General features: G+C 36.4%; 1 long non-coding RNA gene across 1 annotated transcript; it reads left to right on the top strand.

Moving 5' to 3' along the window:
* Positions 1-289: 289 nt before the first annotated feature.
* LOC144990068 (uncharacterized) lies at positions 290-3,986 on the top strand. Its single transcript, XR_013654001.1, has 5 exons — positions 290-1,346; positions 1,861-1,918; positions 2,062-2,111; positions 2,922-3,017; positions 3,507-3,986. It is a non-coding gene; the product is annotated as an uncharacterized LOC144990068 (long non-coding RNA).
* Positions 3,987-4,214: the final 228 nt, after the last annotated feature.

Here is a 4,214-nt window from a genome sequence, read left to right as displayed (position 1 = left end):
CGTCTTCAAGTCACTTCAGAGGTACAATGGCCCAGTGTATGCTTTTCATCACCTTGAATGGAAAAATGACACAGGAGAAAAGTATGCGTCTAAAAACTCCAGGCTTTTAAAGTCAAGCTATTTATGATCATCTGAGGCCTTTCTGTGAAACCTGCACTCTGTTTTCATAATCTCCAAGTTACACTACGTAACAGAATGAAAAAAGAAATAAACCCCCCAGTCTGCTTGTTTATTATCATCATCACATGTCAAAATGCTTATGTAGTTGTTGAGAAAAAATATGAGGGGCCGTATAAGACATTATTTATTCTGAACCATTCACATTCATACATTCTTGCTCTCGCAGTCATATATACTCTCTTTCGCATACATATATTCTCTTACGCATCCATATATTCTCTCTCTCACATTCATACATTCTTGCTCTCACAGTCATATATACTCTCTTTCGCATACATATATTCTCTTACGCATCCATATATTCTCTCTCTCACATTCATACATTCTTGCTCTCACAGTCATATATACTCTCTTTCGCATACATATATTCTCACTTGCACATCCATATATTCTCTCTCTCGCATGCATATATATTCTCTTACGCATTCATATATTCTCACTTGCACATCCATATATTCTCTCTCTCGCATGCATATATATTACTTTACACATACATACATTCTCACTCTCATTGTCGCTCTTAAAAAAGAATGTATGTATGTGAAAGACAAGTATATATGAACGTGTGAGGAAGAGTTTATATGTGTGTGTGAGAGAGGAGTATGCATGAAACGGAAGTTACTTTGCATGAAAAGGAAGGCACTTTGAATGAAAAGGAAGGCACTTTGAATGAAACGGAAGGCAGATGATTTCTCGTGCTCTGATTGGACGAGAGGCCGCCACCTCCCATTTTGAACACCCTCTAAACCCTATCACTTGTACTGACTCATAACTATTAAGGTTACACAACTTAAATGTCATTTTGTAGTTGATTCAACTATAAAGTATTAAGCTCTATCAAGATTTTTTCAAATTTAACTTAACAGTGCTAAATATTTTAAAGCTTATTTGTATCTGGCACTCAAAAATTTTAAGATCCGTGAAGTAGCGTCATGACGTCATCACGTACTGGTGGGAGGGTCTTTCGTTTTCTCTACGTTAGCTCAGGTGGCCATGTTGGATTTGCCGAATGCGAGTATGCGACGTTTGAAATTGAAAGTCGAGCATTTTATTATTCTGCAAATCGTTGCGATTTCGTCCCGCTTCAAGACGCCCCAACCTCGGTTTTTTTTTCATCCGCCTCATCGCTGATGGTGCCGTCTTGTCTTCAGCCCTGATTTAATTTGGTAAGTATCGTTCATGGTTTATGAATGAATGCTTTAAAAATGCTCTTATACTACCGTAAATGTGGTTTACTGTTGTTTAAACATATGTGTGTTATGATTGTTTTAGAGATTAATGTGGAAATGTATACATGATTAGTTTGTCATAGCAGACGTATGGCGAGCCAAACCCAAAATGCATTTCTGCCCGTAAGTTACGACAGTGATGAGGTTTTTTTTTTCAGAGGTAGAAATGATCTGTTATGCTGCAATCACACTAAACGTGATCCGCGTGTGAAATTCGCGTTGGAGGCCTCTGTCTGTGGCTAAAGTTTGCTGCTGGACATTTGTCCAAAAATGTCACTCAAAGCCTCTAACGGTTGTGTGGGAGGAGCTACCGCCAACAGTTTTAAGCCTGGTTGCTACATGGAAGCATTGGGTTTTAAATGCAGCTTTAAGCTTTTATAAATCACTGATCTCCGTTATAAAAAAGGTTTTTGTAAAAATAAATTAATCAACGTGCACGTGTTGTGTTCAGGTACCGAACTACAGAGTGTTCAGTGTTTCACCTCCAGGTAGACGCCAAGGCCAGCCAGGTAACTTGTCTCAGTTATTTGTCTAGAGCTATTTTAAAAAAAACAAAAAATGCAATAGGTTGTGTAGTGCAATAAATGTTTTTTGATCAGAATATAATTGAAACATTTTTTAACATTGAAAAATCTCTTTTGGACTTTTTCAGATACTGAACTTCAGAAAGTCACCATTTCACCAGAAAAGACCTGTCAGTTGGTGAGTTTTATACTTATTTAATACATTCATCCTGAACTATTACCATTATTAGATTTATACGGCAGCATGGAAACATTTATGCACATTTTAACTAGCCAAAGGTCTAAATAGAGCTGAAATTATTTACAATTTAACTAAACATATTTAGATTGCAGGCTGAAGGTGGCACAATGGAATGGAGGTGCAAGTTGTGTTCTGTTACTTTGGCACTATGCAGTACTACATATAATACTGCAGTACTACATAGCCAATATTCCAAAGTGTTTCCACTGCCATGTATGTGGAGACACTTTGGAATATTGTCATGTCTTTATGACAGTATATTACAATAATAAAATGATGTTGCATTAGCACCATTCCATCATTTGAAACCATGAAAACTCATCTGTCAAGATCTGAAATGGATTTATGTAGAGTAGATGCAGTCAGAGGAAATTGTGCAGTTTTTACATGTTTGTGTAACTTAAAGCTGCCCTTTTCTGAGACTAAGTCCACCAAAACAGACAGGAACTGGCCAGCTTGGTTAGGATTTATGACCTCCAGGTGAATTTCTAATGTGCATAATTCAAAAACGGATAACAAATCATTTGTAAACAGCTGTAAGAAGCCAAGGTGTAACTTGCCTTCAAATGACTTTGGGTCTTTGACCTGAAGTGGATCATGACATAAACACTGTATGTCCTCTTACTAGAAATAGACATCTAGAAAAGGTATCATTTTATTATTTCTTAAAGTTCCTTAAGTAAATATTGGAAGTGTTTGCCCTTCATTTGCTTCAATAGTAATGGATATTTCTTTTTATTCTTTTAGGACCAGCGTGACGTGAACATGAGACGGGCACTTGTCCTCCTTGCACTTCCTGTTTATCTGCATGAAGATGCCTCCAACTTCTTCAAGACCTGTACAGTAAGTGCACACGACTCCCTGTCAATGGTTTTCACTAATCCTTTAATATTGATTGAGATTTTATTGAGTGACATAATAAATAGGGCAATTGTTTGTAGTTTGCAAACTGAGTGATATTTTTAAATGGTTTTAAAACTGAGACGGAAGATGAAAGGCGAACATCAGGGACTCCTGATTGGAAGGAGTGGAGTTTCGTTTACCTTTTCTGCTCCTGATCCATCATTATTTGAATAAAGAAAAATGAAGCTTTAGTCTTAAATTATTTTATAAATGTCCTCCTTCAGAAAAATGCTAAAGAACTTTTTAAAAACACAATTTTAATTGGAGTTGGTCCTTAAAACATCATAGCCAGTTGATTAAAAGCTAACAGAATGTTAGCATGAAAAGATTCCCATTGACAGATGGCAGGAATGTCAGTTTTGGACATTAGTGTGATGAATATCTTTGAGGGTCTGAACTCATCTGTGTTTTTTGTTTTGTATTTTCCAGAATACCAGACCTCACAGACACTGCTGTGGTTCTCCTCTCAGTTGTCGTGGTGATGCTCCTGATGCTGCCGTCAGTGGTCCCACACATCTGGCTGACTAATCTCTTCTAACTCTTCGGGGACATCTATGCTCTGGACCTACAGCACCCCAAAAAACTTGAACTTGCCTTCATATTTATTCAGAATGCTGTCTTGAGCCTTGAGGACAGCAAACCACTGAAAGGACATTTATTGACGCTGAAGAATGTTTCGTTGAGTGACTCTACCAGAATGGACTATTTGTTGGTTTAAGTGTTATGTAACTAATGTGTTTTGTTGTGATCATTTGCTTTTTCTGCCGTACAACACAAAACCAACTCTTTTTGTCAATATGTTGTGTGGCACTCTTATAATGCAGTTTTATTGCACTTATTGTTTCTTCATCCTCTTGATATTTGTGCTTTTTTTTAAAGAGCAATTAAAAAAAGTGTATTAAGCAATCACTATTGTGTGGCCTTCACGTTTGTTGGTTTTTATCAATGTTAGCTTTTAAAATGTAGTGGGGCAGTATCAATATCTCTGTTTAGAATACATTTTAAGCTGAAGAATTTTAAATATTTTCAATGCTACACATTTAATGAGTTAAAGAATTTATAAAGCATTTGAGTGAATTTTACATATTTTGTGAGTTGAGTAATATAAAAATATAGTTAGTTAAAGCGTTTTTTAGT

Source organism: Oryzias latipes, chromosome 24 (genome assembly GCF_053564925.1).
Source record: "Oryzias latipes strain Hd-rR chromosome 24, Olatipes_Hd-rR_3.1".
NCBI lineage: Eukaryota > Metazoa > Chordata > Actinopteri > Beloniformes > Adrianichthyidae > Oryzias > Oryzias latipes.
This window is presented reverse-complemented; position numbering and strand designations above follow the sequence as displayed.